This window comes from Lepeophtheirus salmonis, chromosome 4, assembly GCF_016086655.4.
Source record: "Lepeophtheirus salmonis chromosome 4, UVic_Lsal_1.4, whole genome shotgun sequence".
Lineage (NCBI taxonomy): Eukaryota > Metazoa > Arthropoda > Copepoda > Siphonostomatoida > Caligidae > Lepeophtheirus > Lepeophtheirus salmonis.
In genome coordinates, this window is record NC_052134.2 from 31,994,498 (window position 1) to 32,012,804 (window position 18,307).

The 18,307-nt window shown below is 31.1% G+C and overlaps 1 long non-coding RNA gene across 1 annotated transcript in view; it reads right to left on the reverse strand.

The window, feature by feature from the left end:
- Positions 1–6,383: 6,383 nt before the first annotated feature.
- LOC121115716 (uncharacterized) overlaps positions 6,384–18,307 on the reverse strand; it is a 49,032-nt gene continuing 37,108 nt past the window's right edge. The window contains exon 5 of the long non-coding RNA XR_011779770.1: positions 6,384–7,016. This is a non-coding gene — a long non-coding RNA (uncharacterized lncRNA). The remainder of the gene's footprint in view (positions 7,017–18,307) is intronic.

Genomic DNA, 18,307 nt, shown 5'->3' on the forward strand with positions numbered 1-18,307 from the left:
TTTTTTTTTGTGCTTTTAAAATGAAAAAAAAGTGCATTTTTTGTGAAAGTGATGCTTTTTTCGCTCTTAGTAATATACAGGGTGGCAACTAAAACAAATTTAATATTTCAAAATTCTGAGATCTTAAGTGACTGATTTAGAAAAAATCGATGCTACTTAGTATTTATTAAATATTAGCTGTGGACAAAGATTTATTATTTTATGAGGGAACTAAGAATATCATCTGAAGGTAACAAATTATACAGATATATACAAAACATACGTTACATAAGCCTAAATAGACATTTTGGCTTAAAATTAGACCTCCTAGCCATGACTTACACCTAAAAACAATCAACTATTTCAATAAGATCAGCACAAAATTGTAAAAAAAAAATCACATACTAAATGTTTAAAAAAATAGTAATCAATCCATTCGTCTCCCTTGATGAAGGGTTCATACCTCCAAACAATTATTTTCAAGCTAGTCATGCATCTAGCTGAAATTGACAATGTAAAAAGTATGATTTCAGGAATCACCACACACCCTTGGTATTTTTAAAGAAAAATTAGCAAATATAGCTGCAGAGGAAAAAACAATTGCTCATGTTTTCTCTACATTTTAATTTATTGGTAATAAGATTTTTAGCACTTAAAAGCTTCCAATATCTAACAGTGTTAGGGTTGTCTAGGTGGGTTTCATGTCATGAAAAGTAATTATATTACCATTTATTGCTTCCATTTCAAAATCCCGAGGAATTCCTATACCCGTGAAAAATATATTTTGGATCCATATTATCTCACAATATCCACTCTTGAGCTAGAATCAAAAGCAGGACACAGCTTTAATCAGTGCGGCTTAATCACCAACTGAGATTTCAAAGACAATAGGAGTGGCAAGGAAGACTGTCGATAATGTAAAAAAGAAGCAGAGGAACATTGAAATTGAGGATGGTTATTAGCAGAAAGTCTAATAGCAATACAGATTATGTCAAGTACATAATTCAGATGGACTCAATCTATACACAATTATGCTAGATATTTGGTGGTCTTTCATGTTGCAGTCAATAAAACAGTCGCAAAGCTTGGAGATTAGTCATTGGCATCGCCGTACGTCAGAATGGCGCATTGTCTGCTACAGCGTACCAAAAAACACCTAACCCAACTGTCCACCAATTCCATATGTAAATATATATGAATTAAGGCATAATTAATTATTAAAAGCTCTTATATATAAGAGCTTTTGACCAACTCTTAATAGTACTAAAATATTAGTAATACAATTATATATTTGTAGTACCTTCACCCAAAAGGAAACTAGAATAATTTTTCTCAAAATTGAACATGGAATACATTTTCCACAAAATTATCACTTATTTCAATGAACAAATGGTTCTGATTAATCCTTGCGAGGCACCACAAATTGTGCGTAAAGTAGCCAAAACTCACCACCATATTTATTGAATTCTAAAATTATATGTCTAAGACAATATTGGAGCAAAATTAAGTCAGATAGATAAAATGAAGATTTAAAACTACAGTTAATACTCTCGGATAACTCAATTCATCCCAGAAATTTGAATTAAACCCTATAATTGACCGTAATATCTCTTTGAAATATTGTCCGTCATTTTATAAATATAAATCATTGAACCTCTGAATATATGATTCGTGTATTTTTCATAAAAATAAATAGTTTCTTTTACTAAACCCCATACATGTATGCGACATTGAAAAAATACATTGAAGCCATGATCAATAGAGATACTTTTAACATTGATTGGAGCCAGTACCGTTAAACATAATATCGAATTTAAATATCAACTCAATGTGAAGTACCTTAACTCCATTCGAAAAATATTGTGTAGGTCATTGTTTTTTATTTTCGCCTGTAAAGTACTTAGAAATAATTAAGAGCGTGAGAATGTGTTTGATTGAATCCAAGATAAATTAAATTATTACTACTTAAATCAGAAATATCAGGAATGTTGAGAGATCAGAGAGTTGGTGATTTGTTCTATATATCAGAAGGAAATTCAGAAGGACAATTTTAATGACAGTGGAGTTTACTCCGCAAGAATGACCCCAGCTGCAAGTATCAAGTGAAAATTGATCATAAGCAGAAAATATGGTACTTTGCTGTTAAAAAACTTCATCTGTTACATCCTTCTGTCTAGATGACCCTGCTCCAGTTGAGGTCTCACTGCCTGAACCAAGATCTGAATAGTATGTTTCTGCTACAGAGAAAGTTGCTGCAGACACACAAAATAATGGCGACATATCAAATTACCGCAACGGTTGGATTTTTCCTGGAGTGAAACTTCCTAACCTCGATATCGGGTTCATTTTCTCTCCTGAGCAGCTTTCTGTAGTCAACAACAAAAAATTCCCTCTGCAGAGGATTCTGAGACTAGCGACAATGATCAGGGAGAGGAGAAGAGCAAGACTGATGAGATGGAATTTGTGGAAGGCAGCTAGGAGTACCCCAAAGTCTTCAAGAGCCACCTGGGGGACGTGACACTTACCGGGCGGAAGCCACAGTAGAAGGCCATCGAGACCATAACCCAATTTACAAACATAAAGTCCTGAGATAGATGACAAATACTCCAGAGACTTTCAATATGGTGACAAGTAAGATATACTGCTATGGTGTCAGTGAACCACCCCCTTATATTAACAGGCAAACTTGCATTCGTTTTTAACAGTTAATACTTGCTATCAGTTCAGCTAAAAATCTGAAAAGTTTTTTGGGTTTTTTTCATTTTTGCCTGGAGAAGTTATTTTCAACGTCAGCAAAGGATAAGCAGATGAATGATTCACTTTTTATAACGTCATCATATTGGAATATAATTTCCCCATTTTACTCACTGTATGACGTACTGTAAATTCCCGTGGCTAGAATTTGACGAGGTTGGAAAGTAAGTCAAGTGTTTTGCCTGTTCCAAATTTGTCCTTTCCAAGCTTAGGAATTTTGAGTTAATGACATTGGAAAACAGTTCCTCGTCAAAAGTTCATTCAAACAACAAAAACACAAACTATCGATGGAAAAGTCCATCATTTTCTTCACATCAAAGAGAAAGAATGTCTCGGGCTTCTGTCAGGTTCAGTGTGAACAAGCTGAAGAAGTCGTGAAGTAGAGGACTTATTCGAGGCATCTTTTCCAAACCGTTGGATTCCTTGGAAAGCAAAGATTGACTTTTATGGGTGATTTCTAGGCAAGAGAAAAGTTGACAGAATATAATGAAAATAATCAAGGAAACTTCAAGGATCCTTTCCCCCTGAGTTCACACGACAATCAGATTCTCAAAGATAAACTAGGGGCCAAGGTCAAAAAATTTGGTTCAGCTGGGGCTTGTTTTGCCAAGTGGACTTCAGCTAACATATAGTATCCAAAGTGACGGAGAATATAATTGAAGATGTCAAGACTTGTAACAGCGGTGATGACTAATGGTTCTCTGTGATTGTTGATGAGACATCATCAGTTATATCAAACAAGGGAAGGAAGTGGGGCCTCTGTATGTCTACATCCACTGCTACGCCGCCTATTCCTCAACCTTGTAGTCTATGATATTCTCTCAAATATAACCTTGTTGAGAAATACACTAGGGACGGTGCAAATTTTATACAATTTGATTGATGGGTCACCAAAGAGGTCAGCAATCTACAAGTCGGTGAAGATAATAAGCGAAGATAAGTAACTTGACAAGATGATGACAGGCTGCCACCTGCTGGAGTCTCTCCTACAATGTTGTACACGCTGTATCCTAGAAATGATCAGAATCCTGAAGACCCTCATAATAATGAGAAAAGATAAAAATACATTGTCAAGTTCTACAGCAGCTTTTCTGCTCAACAGGATCTTTAGTCACCAATTTGTTTTCGGCATTGACTGTTGAAGACACGCCTCAGACACACATATAGCTTGTCAGATTAACTTCAAGGTAGAAAGGTGGACCTAACAAAGGTCCGGAAATACGTCAACCTATTGATTAGGACTCTTGAAGATCTTAAGAATGAGAAAAGCTTTGAATCAATCTGAAAACTTGCTGAGTTGAAGTCGTCTGAGCTGAAATCGGTAGCTGACCAGGAAGACTCAATTAATTTCGAGTTCAAGGAAGTGAAGATTCCAAGGAGAGTAAAGTGGAAAGAAACAACTAAATCCTACTTCCGTGAAACACATTTCGATGTTGCAATCAATAAGCTTGAGAGTAGATTTTCCACCGATGATACAGACATTACGATAAATCATGACAATCGGTAGAGGTAGATCCCCTTGTCATGGAGCGTGTAGCCAAGCGCTACAAACTTGATCTCGAGCAGCTCCAGTCATACCATGCAATATTCCAGCAATTCAAGGTTAATATCAGAATGTTAAATTTTGCATCACATGCTTAAAATTTATGTTTCTCTAGGCAGATATTGACGCAGAAGACATAGTTTCGTCACAAATGGCTGCACAGTTAAAAAGCTCGGAAGTGTTCAGCCTGATGCCGGAGCTATACAAGGTGATCGTGATCCTGGCCTCAATGCCCATCAGCTGCTGAGAGGTGGAGCGGTCATTCTCCTGTCTCATAAGGCTAAGTACCACATGAGGCTCTCCTCCCTCAACCTCTTCAATATGCACAGGGCGATGGTGGGCATGGTGCTCCATAAAGATATGGACAGTTTTATTTACACCTTTGCGTCCAGGAAAGAGAAGATAAACTTCTTCTTCTTAGTCATGATAAAGAACACATGCATTTTTTCTTGATTTTTTTCAAACACATCACCACGTATACATGCGAGTTTAGACAACATCTACTATCTTTTCTGTCGATATAACTGTTGCATGGTCTATTATTTCGCCCAGTGCATATACTCAATTATACTCCTTCCTAGGTGAATAGATCGATATTGACTTTCAGTCCAGAAGTTTTCCTTTCGATTCTATTTTTCTCAATGTTTGCCTGAAGAAAATAATGGTCAAACAGTCCATTGGACGATGTTCTTGCAATATCTAGTCTGTGCTGTAGCATTTGTCCTGTTTAAATATCCCATATTCACCAATGAAAATCAACCGTTCACCTTTGTAAAGCGGACCGGAAAATCTTCCCGACATACGGCACTGGTCCTTGGTAATGCTAAAGAGGTGTATTCTCACAAACAGCATGAAACAATCTGATCTTTAACGTTGCTAATGACTTAAATTATCTAAAATACGCACCAGTTGGAAGTGTTTTATCTTTTCTGATGAAAAAACGTTGGATGTTGACTCCGTTTCTGGTTGCATGTTAAGATGAACATCATGAAATTATTGAGTAAATGAGGTAAGTCCTGATAAAAATGGATTTGCAATACATCTGTTAGTACTGTGTCTCTTTCATTGAGATAATTACTACTACAGTAGTAGCATGATATAATTGTTCAAAATTGTCTTCGACGTCTTACCATGTGTTACGAATAACAATGAACATCACATCATAATCTTATAAATCCTTCTTTTTTTACATATTATGAGGATTTTTATTTATGAATTTTATTTCTGACAGCCTCAATTACAACATTCTTGAGACAAAGTAAGAAGGCTGTACATACTTTAGTAATGTAAGTTATGTACATCCTCCTCTAATGGGACTCCACACAGGCTTTAAAGGTTGGTTTTGTTGCTATAGAAGACTCTATATGCTTTGGACTCAATATGCCATCCATTTGAAAAGTAAAATGGATTCAGATCAGATGACTGGGGAAACGAACACTCTATGACCATATTCATATTGTGTATGGTTTTTTATTGATCTGCCACTTCTAGGCAAATTCATGTAGCTTTTTCTATATTCCACAAGTTTTCTGATCTGGTACAATGCCTCTTAACAATGTCAGAATTACTATGGCCAGTGCAGACCAATGTGGCAGCCTCTAACAACTTTGCTTCAATTTTTATTAATAATCAACATAGATATAACAATGTTACATGACTCTTTTGTTAGTCAAAAATCCAGCTTCAACTGGTATAATTGAAAAAAAAAAATGATTGGAACTTCACAAAACCTTTTTAATCTTTTTAAACGGGCAGCATAATTAGAAATAAAAAAAACATTAAGGAAAATAAGCAGAAATGTTTAGTTTACACCCAGTATAAGTATATACTTTCTTGTCTTATATAAAATATGTTATTTTAAGGTATTAAGATATAATAATGGAATTAGCATAAACAACAACAAAAAAGGTTTTTAAACCGATTTTTCATAATATTATTATGAATTTAAATAAACTTGGGTTAAAAAACTGATAGCATTTTATTTAAAGATTTAAAAAAATTGGCAAAGAAATGAAAAAAAAACAAAAAACTTTTGTTAACTTTATTGGATGTCAAAAAGTTAAGTTTTTAACTTATTAGTATATATATATATCTACTACTACTAACATACTATATGAAGCCAGGTGAAGCAAAGCATAGCAAAAAAAAATCGATATTGAAATATCCTAATAAAAAACTTTATAAATAAAGTTTTTTGTGAATAATTATGAATTTATATTATTTTTGCAAACCTTTAGATAATAAGGTACAAGTAAATGCAATTTTCAATATTTTGTTAAAAGATTTTTTTGGATTAAATTCGTCAACCAATTTTTGCCTTTGGATTAAGATGATGTGTTCCTAATTGATTTTATCTCGTTACACATAAAATGATCTTAATATCCCACTTTTGTGGCCTAGCTCTTTAAAAGTATTCAGCATTCTTTCGTTGATTGTCCTTTAGTGGGAATAATAAAAGAGTTCTGATCATTGAATTTGGAAATGAAAAACCACAAAATGGGGAAAATTAAATTGTAAATTTTATTCGATCTTTCATCCAAAAAATTGTCACACGAAAGTCAAGCCATGCATGTTGCTTTGTTAAGTGCCAAGGCTCTCATTGCATCAAGGCTAACTAAGGTAAAAATAATTGCATATAAAGTTTTATCTCAAAATCCCAAACTTGGATGGTAGCTCCTTGAGGTGATTCTTACCGTATTTCTGATTCCCTCCGATACTATTTGACGTTGAAGAGGGCCGTCTATCAATATGAAAATTTTATGAAGAGATTAACGTTTTAATTTGAGGAATTGAGCTTATTTATGATATTTTAGTAGCGCAATTCTCCCTAAAAATTTATATTGTTTTAATTCTGTATGTACACTATGAGCAATACAAATAAAGATTAATTTTTTAAATGTGCTCTTTTTAAAGTATAAATTGTATGTCTTCAATTTACGACAAACTATAATAAAAAAAGAAAAGTTTCAATTTTTTGTCATTAAAATTTACTTCCAAAACATTTTTTCTAATCCAGAAAAACATACAAAAATAATTTAATATATTTTAAATTGTAGTTTATATTTGTTTATCTATTTCAAACTGAAAAAAACACTAAATTATGTAGATGTTTTAAAATCATATTTCTTAAAACAATTTTTGGGCCAAAAAAAACCCAGAAATATTTGGTCATAAAAATATTATTTTTATGTTTATTGGCGTAAAAGCAATCAAATGGCAAAAAAAAAGAAGGTTGAAATTTTGTTGACTATGCATTTATTACTAATAATTTTAAAATGTTTCAAGTTTTTTCTTTAAAGTGACTATGAGCCCATTGTCATCAAAATATCTTTTAAATCGTTGAAAGAAGAATAAACGGTCTGTTTACTTATCATATTATGTATAACCAATAGTTTACTTGTCATTTCCATTTTCTTAACATGAATACATAAGTAACAGTATTTATTATGATTTATTTTGTGTCATTCTTATAGAAGAAAAAGGGAAAAAAAGATATTTATAAAATTAATTTTGACAGAAAAAAATGGGGATATGTCAACATTAACAACAAAGAAAATTCTTAGAATATGTTTTTAGGAGGATATGAAAATAATACTTGAAAGAAAGAGTTATTACTTAAGCACTCTCTTAAGCCTCATGAATCTATTCTCATCATGCATACATATACATAAATATGTAAGAAAAAAAAGTGGATCTCAGAAATTCAGAATGCGGGATTGTATTTTAATTTTTATATGTATATTTAAGCTAGAAAATGTTCTTTTATAAATATAATTTATTCAACATTACAATGGGACGTAAATATATATATATGAATGAACCACAAGGTGGCATGACAGTAGGCAATTTGGAGATGCAAGAAAAATAAATTAAAAAGGGAGTCCTTTTTAATTCATTTTTCTTGTTCACCAAAACAATTTTAAATTTGAGCTTAAAGATAATAGTCATAAAATAATATTAACATATCTAGAGTTGTATTATTTTACAGCCAGCAAGACAGCAGCAGCACTCTGATTGTTTTGGAAATTAACTAATATAAGTAGACAACGCGCAGATTTTTTTTAAAAGCTATTTAAGAACTAAAATGTGAGTACACATTTGTGTGTGAGGTCCTGTTGATTTCCTTCTCCAAAGTGCCCATATAAAAAAATCAAGTGGGTTCAAATCTGGTGAGGAAGGGGGCCATATCTCTTTGAACTAGAATTGAGCCATGTTATTTGAACAAACTTATGGCACTTGGTGGAGGTACTAGAGGAGGAGCCGTCCTGAGTCCACGGGTAGTCTCCCTCTGTGTATTTGGTATACAGCCATGGCAAGATGGTGTACCTAAGCACTTTATTGTAGGCCTCCTGGCCGATTTTCTGTCCAGCCTTAAAAAAGAACAGAAGCATCTTTTTTCCATCAGAGGCCACAACACCGAGAACCATTGTTTGGTAAGTATATTTGTTATAGTTTATCCATCGGACCTCTTCTTTAGTTTCTGCCAGACAGTGTATGTTCCGGCGGTTGTGGAATTGATCAGATGTGAAAATCTTCTTGTCCCAATTTTTTTTTTACAATTGACCAATTTGCCTTGATACATTTGACGATTTTCTTGCACCTCTTGAGCCTCCTGGCTTTCATGCATTCTGTCAGAAGGTTGAGTGGGGTCCTTGTGAAAGAAACTAATCCCAAGCTGTACTTTATATCCCCCCTGATGGTCCTTGGAGCCACATAAAAGTTATTGGCGAGGCGATTCATCGACTTAGTGGGATCCTCCTTTTTTTATTGTCCAAACTTAACAAGAATTTCGCATCCCTTTTTAAATTATGCCCCCACTTCCTGACGTTCCGGAGATATCTTTTCCATTTTTTTAATTTTTTTTATATGGTGACCAACCTAAAAACCATATCCTAGAACACAAAATATGTCCTGAATCTTCATCACATTAACACCAGTATCTAAGAGATCTGAGATGCGCTGTATTTTGCTTGTTGCTCGCTCAAGATGATGAAACGACTAAATTATTAGTATAGTTTGTTTATGTAAAAAGGACGACGAAAAATAATACCAAAAAAATAAAAACTTAACCTTTTCATAGTAATGAAAAGGTTAACATTATTTAACGGTCCACGTTTTGCTGTCTTAGCCTGTAAGATATTTCATGAATTCATAATATAGTCCCGCAAACAATAATTCAAATTTATTGACAACCTCCCCTTTAAAAAAACCGGTGCCTGTACCCTGTTAGAATAAGATTTGATATAATTTACCGAGTGCTACATTAAAATCTGAGCACTTTAAATTTGAAGGTATAATTTATTAATTAACAATAGAATTTCAACAAAATTAATCCTATAAATAGATGTGTATCTGAGGTCTCTTAATCATTAATATAACCGGTCTTAGGGGTAATTGTGGCTTCCAGGCGACGCTAAAAGGCCTGGTACTTGCTGAGGGAGGATATATTCATTTGGCATGGCGTCCCAGTGATGACTGACAGTGGTTTTGAGGACCTCAGTGCTTGGATGACGAACACTGCAGGCCTTCCCCTCGACAAAAGGTGTAGTAGAGGTGGTTGGCATCAGGGCTGTAGGGGAGCCAAACGTGCCAAAAAAATAGTTCAAAAGAGCTTTGCAACGGAGGAAATGAGTTTCTTTCATTTTTTGGTATCAATAGTGGGTCTACTACCCTCACAAGGCTCTTTCCACTCACTTTTTTATAGTTCTCTGGACAGTCTGGTGTGGTAGACAAATATCTCTTGCATAAGCCACCATGGAGTTTACGGAATTGGCCTGGCCTGTTTTTTTTAACTCCTCCGGGTATAGTTTGGCCTTTTCTCTCTACAAAGTTTTCGACGTGCTGATGGAGTAGACAGTGGTCCGTCCTAGAGACGCTCAACTGCTTGGAGTTCGTGAATGGAAATTCGTTGATCACGTACATGTGTCATTTTCTTGACTTGAACGTATGCTAATATTTGTTTTGTTTTGTAACTAATTGTTTATACTTTAATATATCGAAATATGAATTAATTTAAATCCCAAAACTTTCCTTAATTATGTAATTAGTATGTATCAATGGACCACCCGGTACTTATACCGTAAGTCAATGATGTTTGTCCTAAAATATGATGATAAATAATCCAAGTGGTAAATTGGGATTTGTAACCTTATTTAACACAAATTAATTTAGTTGTTTCAAATATAGTCATAAATATAAAAGATAATACTTAAGTTACCTAACTAATAGCACACAGATGTAATGTGATTGTTTAAATAACTTTTGACAAGTATGTATGTATATGGTGAAGGAACGAAAATTTTCATATGCTGTTTTATTTTGATTCTGTTATTTGAAAAGCAAAAAACATACAATCAACCAACAAGATAATTTTTTTGGTCTGGCAAGAGTGCACACTGCACAGTAATAAAAAAGACAACCGATATCTGATTCTCTTGACGTAATGTGGACGAGCCATCATCAGACAGAATCATCGAGTACTAAAAACAAGGAAAAAAATATATATTATAGTCAATTAAGTAGTATTGAGTCATTTGAGTCTATATACTATAAATATAAATTTAATTTATAGATATATGTAGTAAATAATTGCGCTATGAATAAAGAAAATATTTGGAATATAAGATGAACTGGATGAACATGAAATGAAATTGATCAAAATCTATCTATTTCTAATACATTCATAAGTTTCAGAAAATAATTTATGTAGTCGTAACCGAGGAACGACAATACACACAACCTTTCTCTGATGACATTGACAATTCACAAAAGTTTAATTAATGAACTAGCACGGCTAGTGTTTTTTCTCTACCCAATATAATAATTTAAACTTCAGAAGTATTTGAGAATTGTGATTGCATCGACTATAGAGCACGTTTGAAATTTGTGAAGTAAACATATACGTTAGTTAACTTAATAAATTTCATAACTTAATAGTACTTAAAATTACTATTAAGTTATAACCATTTAGAAAATACCTTTGCAAATACTCAATATAAGCCTTTAGTTTTGTTTATATAAATTATTATAATTTTGGTTTGTTTGTTTAGCTCGGTATCATCCTATAATAATTTTTGTAGTCAGAGTCGGTAAAATTTTTCCGATTCCACCAAATATAATTCCGACTCCGACTCTGCAGTCAACATATAAACAAGCTAGAATTATCTTATTCATAATTAAATCTAAATTTAATTGTTATTTTTGGACAAATTATTATGAAGAAACTATTTTGATTAATCCTTTGGATGAACCAAAAATTCTGCTTTAGTAGAAAAATCCATTGCTTCAATAAAATAACTTTAGATTTATGAAATTTATTTGAAAGACTCTCAGATAAACAAATAAATTGAAAGAATTTCCTTCTCATGAGTTTTGTTCGAATTTATGTTTGTGTTAACACACCAGATATATGTTATTGGCAACTACAATAATATAATAACTACAATTTACAAAGGGGTGTCGTAAAAAAATGTTTTTTCTCTTATTTTTTAATCACCACAAGGATTTTATTAGTATTTTTTTCGACGAATTTTATTAATGATTGTATTATAGATACATCATTATTGTAGTTAACAGAGTTAACGTATATATTTTTATATAAATCCCTTTTAAATTGAAACGTATTTAATGATTTATTAAACTCATAATACGATATACCAAATATTGAAATCACGGAAGTAGTATAATAATATCTTTGAAATATTTTAGTAATAAATAATTTATAGGTGTAACGAAGCCGAATGGGTTGATATATTTACTTAAAGGTTCATTGTAAATTGTTTAAGAGTATATTTTTTGAGCATAACTAGACTATATTAAAACATAAAAGTATATTGTTTGTAAACAGGTTTAGACAAGAAATAAGACTTACAGTTCTAAAAAAAGTTACAAGAAACATGACTGAAGTTAATTGAGAAGTTCCTAGTTGTAGGCATCCAATGAGAGAACAACCAATATAAATAGTAATAAAAACTAAACATAAAATAATGGCAAAATTGTTTTTTCTCTCTTATTATTGATAAGTTCATTTTACTTAGTTTCTGGCCTCATCTAACTTTATGTTTTGCATAAATAATTTAACATTTGTATTTTATATAAAGCCTGTTAATGTGGGTTCTTTTTCATGTAAATGTCATTATTACCAGGATCGTAAAATAAGCCATTATTTTAACCCTTAAAATACCAAACAATTTACTCCACTAATAATAACATATGGGCCCATTGGACCTATAATTACTCCTTGTCATTTTTTCTGCCTTCATCACGAAATATGGGTGTTATTACAAAGTGTATCCTATGCAAAGCATAACTAATCATAAAGTCGATTACATATATATTAAGCGATTCCTTTCTGAAGGAACAAAGAAATTGCGTTATAATAGAAGGTGTCTTGTTAGTAGTTTTGATACTTATTGACAATTAAAATTATTTTTAACTCAGTTTATCGCAAAATATTGTGTACCTCCTGTACTTACAAATGTTGTAAGAATTCCATTCAATTTTTTAAGCCCCAAGAGCTTATTGGTATGTCGATACCATAAAATGTGACATTTCTGTGATGGAATCATTTTTTTCAAAAATAAATTGGCTACGAGAATATTTTTTTATGCGTTAGGGTCACGGAGGATGCTATTAATATTATTATTTAACTATTTATACATGCTCAATGAATTCACTCTTCTAATTAAATAGACTAGATAAATTTTTCAAATTGTGTTTTTCTGAATGCGGTTCTTTTCAGGCAGGATAATACATCTACAGTGTGTTTAAACAACTAAGGGAATTTATAGGTATTATATATATTATTTTTATAGACATATTATTGATGTGGTACCTGCTTTTAAACTGAAAAGTTAAACTCCCCCTGATTTATAACAGTAAATGCATTTGTGCTCTATATAACGTGAGTCAGCATTTTAAAAATTGTCAAAGGGAAATATTTAATATGCATTAAAACGTAAGACGATGAACTGATTTGTTATTTCACCTCAAAAAAGTATACAGTGTCTGGCGTGACTAAGATAATGCTTTAGAGTTTGTGTGATTATTTTATTCTTTTACCTATGTAGCTTTCTAGTACTACAAGGCACTATAATGGGGGGATACACATGGCATAAAAGACTGAATTTAACTTCCATGTTAATCCTCAATTCTACTCTTAATACGAAAAGGACTTACTCATATAACTGACTAACAAAATCATCAATGTACTTAGCCATCTTACATGTATTCATGCAATTTATTTATACTTACATTTTATACCCTCAAGAATTTAAATAAAAGTGATATCAGCTATAAAAAATAAAAACCAATTTTTCGATTGCCAACTACAAAAAAAAATATTGCAGGCTCGAAAAATCTTATAATTTACAACCCTATACAGAGGTATGTTAGTATAAATTCATAGCTGGGGACGCAAAAATCTACCACCCCTATCCCAGTTACTAATATGTCCACAATATTAGTTGAGTGTGTTTGAATTAATTATCTCAGATATTTTAATAAATACTATTTTTTGAGTAGCAGGATTTAATCAGTCGACTCACATTTTTTTAGAATAGAGAGATAACATAATTATCTATTAATTTTTTTTCGTCTAAAATTATCATATTTGAGCTTTCAATAACCAATTAAAAATGAATAATAATATTTCAAATTTACATGGGGCATTCATATACGCACAACATACAGTAAATTCTAAATTAGAAACATAAATTATACACAATTATATAAATGTGTTACCAGAGCAATTATGAATAAAAATATGTAATGAATCCTGCATTAGGTATTACAACTCACATAAATAATTAATACTTCTCTACTTAGTATTGTCGAGTCAAAAAAAGTGTGCACTTTGACTGTAAGGTGATAACCAAATCAATAAACTAGTGATGGAACGATTCCGAAAAATTTCCGATGCCGATTCCGATCCTTTAATATTTTAAAATAATAGTTATAAAATACCATATTGCTATGAGGGGCGTCCACAGGATTATATTTTAGGGAGGACTTGGTTTTTAGAAATTTTCTTCAAAAAAAAATCAAATATGAAATTTTTTTCTTCAAATATACAATTTGATATTTAATTTTTTTTTTAATTTCTTAAAAACCTATTATTTTTAAAAAAATAATTTTTTTGATTAATTAAGCCAAATTTTAAATTTTTTGAAAAAAAAGTAATTCAAAAATATATAGTTATTCACAAAAAATTGAAAAATTAAATTAAACTTTAAATATTACCTTTTTTGAAAAAAAATTCAAAAATTTAACAAAATTTCAAATATTAAATTTTCTAGCCAAAATTTCTTATAACATAAGATAGTAATAAATAAGAATCGGAATCGTAAATTAAGCATTATTTTCCCTCGTCCGATCCCAATTCCAGAAAAAAACATTCGATTCTCGGAGTCTTATTAATTTTTCCATCACTACTACAAACCAAATGGCGAAACGAAGTCTGTGTGATTAATATGGACACAAAATAATAGTGTTCTTAGGAATAGTTTTTGTCCTCTAAGGGCGTTGCGTATACTTCAATCTTATCGATAACTTACTTGGTAACCCAAATGAACTCATCCATTTATCGGAATTACTGAGAAGAGGAGAAGAGTTATTTCTGGCATAAAGGAAAATGCCACTTTTAAAAATTACCTTCTCCTCTTACGTGATAAGGATTTGTGGAACAGGGAATGAGACAATCCATACATTTTTTATTTTCTTCAATTTTTACAAGCTGGTCTTATTTTGTTTTAATACATCAGCATACAAATGATGAATTACTATTAGTTTTATCTATCAGGTGAGGCTTTTTTCAAGCAATTTATCAAAGACATATGTGTCTTGAAGTTCTACATATCCTAGTAAAAACATCTTTGTATCATTACAATTTCACTTTTTTGTACAAAAGGAAAAAAATAATAAAAATAATAATTATAAAATATTATTCTATAGACATATTTAATCAGTCTTTCGCCTTTAAAATTCACATTGCTTAGGTTTTAGTCTAATTTTGTTTTCATAATTATCATAAACCATTAGAATATGAAAATTGATTATTTCTAAAATATACATTTCAAAGGAACGTTTCAGGCCGATGAGTAAAATGGAAGTGAGTTTTTATTACTCCAGGGCTTGTGGTTGTAGACGTCGTAGACCCTGCTTTTTGGTTGTGTGATCATCTTTTTAATGTTAAATGTTTTCCTTGTTGTTCAGGTTGTAGTTAAAAGTTGTCCAGATTTGTTTTTCCATATATTTTATGTTTATTTTGGGTTTTAATGTATGAGAATATACCTTGCCAAGCAAAATTAGGATTTAAAGTAATTCCTATATAACTAATTCTTTTTTTAACAATTTTTTAATACTATATAATTAACATTATTTGAATAACTATGTCTAAATTAAAAATGGCCAAATTTTTAATATATATGCAAATAGTTTATGCACTAATATATCCATCGAACCTTCTTGATATGATTTATAATTCTGAGTAAATCATAAATATACAATCTCACTTTTGCTTCGTTTTTCAACTATATCTTCTGTATTAATAAAGCTAACTTTGTTTGTTTATTTTATTTGAGTATTGGATGGGACAGGCTACAACGGGGGTGTCTATTTTTGGGGAGGTTATATAAGGGGGGCTTATGCTATACCCAAAAACGTTATTTGCAGTTATTTATCAATAAGTGATTGACGTTTCGAAAACAGCTATATGGATTACTACGTTTTCTAAATGAATTCAAAAATGTTATGGGCTAAAAAGAAATCGGTGAAAATTGACATTTCGTTTATTTCAAGTAAAAACAAATTAACTTTCAGTGGAATATGGGATTAGTAAATTGAATAAAGTTTGTAGAAGTTTGTCAGAAGATTCGTTTGCATATAAATATGCCAAATAAAAGTTGATATTTAACTGAAATATCTGTCATTTTCTGAATAATTTTTCTATCTTTTTATTTTGTTCACTCTTTTTCCCCTCATTTTTTCATCAAACGTTCATTTTCAGTTTTTAAAAAAATGATACAAGACAACATTATTCTTCATAACTTTTTTGTTTTTTGCAAGTACAAAAAACTATTAGTATTTTAGTATTGTGTTTCTTTTACGATTCCAATAAATGCGATTAATTTTTTTTTACGAAATTAGTCCAAATAAAGTATTTTGCAATTTTCTTCACGAATTTCAATTAGATAATTTTTTGAAGTAAATAAAAAATGTATTTCTCATCTAGACAATTTTTTAGATGCATATATGTTGGTATGTTATTTCAAGTTTATAACACATTATTTTTTTATACTACTAAGGTTACAAGAGGGAATAAATATGTGTTGGTTTTTTTTGGGGTGTGAAGAATCCAAGAGGATTAGAATTATCAGGATCCTTTTCGATAATAATAAAAAAATCCTGTAATAATTATTAGTATATAAATGTATTTTCTGAACATTTTTTTTAATTTTCTCAATTAATTTGACTATAGACAATGGGATTTCCCTCTCCCTCCTTGGCTCGAGCAACACCGAGTAATCCTTTGCTAGTAATATATATCACAATGAATATGATATGATGCTTAGCGAACAAAGTACTCCCTAGCTCATCAAATTATGTAGTTATTCCTTCATTTTGGAGGAGATAACTTCTAAGTATTGGATTCCTAAGTGTGAGTTTGTACATTAAAAACAGAAAGTAACACTGAGAATTTAGTAAGGGGCTATCTTCGTTATTGTTAAGGCAAGGTTTGTCTGTTAGTAATTACTGCGAGCAATGCTGGTTATAGGGAGCAGTGAAACTTTATTCCAGGTTCAGGAACTGTTCCTTTGCATATCTAAGACTCCATGCCAAATTTCAAACCTACTAATAAAGTCTTATTCTACCAAGTTTACATATGAAATTCACTCAGCTATTAAACATATGCATACGTATTCCTTCTTTGTCTTCTGCGTGATTTGTGATGTGACTTTTTATTAAAAAAACTATTGATAGTCACTTATGTATGAATAATTTGTATCGAGAAACTATATTTAATGAAGTTATTTGGCGTAAAATAAATTTTCAAAAACATGAAAAAAATTGCGCACTTTACTCAATATTCAGGTAGAATATTTTTTTATATATATAAATTGCTTTATATTGACTATTTATAGGTAAAAATGACATTTTTTCAGACAAATTTTTAACTTTTAAAACTCCAAAGACTGGGCAGCCGCAACCCTTAAATGATGACTAATATGACTCAAACTTTATATGTCTTCATTTTTTACCGGAAACAGCACTTCACCAAAATTTCCAAAAAAAAAAAATCATTTAGAGGACCAGCCTGATTTATGTACAGTTATTGTCATAAATAAATAATATCATAAACCCATTACGATTAATAGTATTGTTACATTTAAGTATACATTTTTCAATCTACATGAAATATTTATTAATTAATTTCTGCTTTTCTGTCGTCTAGACTTCTTACTTAATATAATAATAAATTATAAACTATTAACTGGGGCACCACATTATTTAAGAATCTATCTCGAATCTAGAGTGCTGCTCAATTCAAAACTAGGGCTTCAAGAAAAAGATGAATATCTTTTGAAATATTTGCCTTACATACGAGCATTAAATTTCAATTGGAAATGTTTTTGTGATCCTTAATGTTGCTCAATATAAATTTTAAAATTATTTCCATTTTACATTTTTATTCCACTTTGAAATTCGGCGTTAAAAATTTAACCTTGTGCTAGTAGGATGAACCATGGATATTAGAGAAATTGAATATCAAGCTTTAAAAATTCACTCAACCTGTCAATTAACCCGATCCATTGCATATATTTCAAGCCTATGAAAAAATAATTTTTTTTTTGCCAAATCAGCCTTGAGCATCTCTGATGCTTAATATCTATAAAATGAGCATGAACTATTAAGATGATCATGAAGTGGAACTGAAGCTTAGCTGACTTTTGAGAGAAAAATAGATAACAATAAGTTGACATAAAAACGAGTGACTTACATATGTTGTTTGAGAGCTTATAAAATGATTAAGGC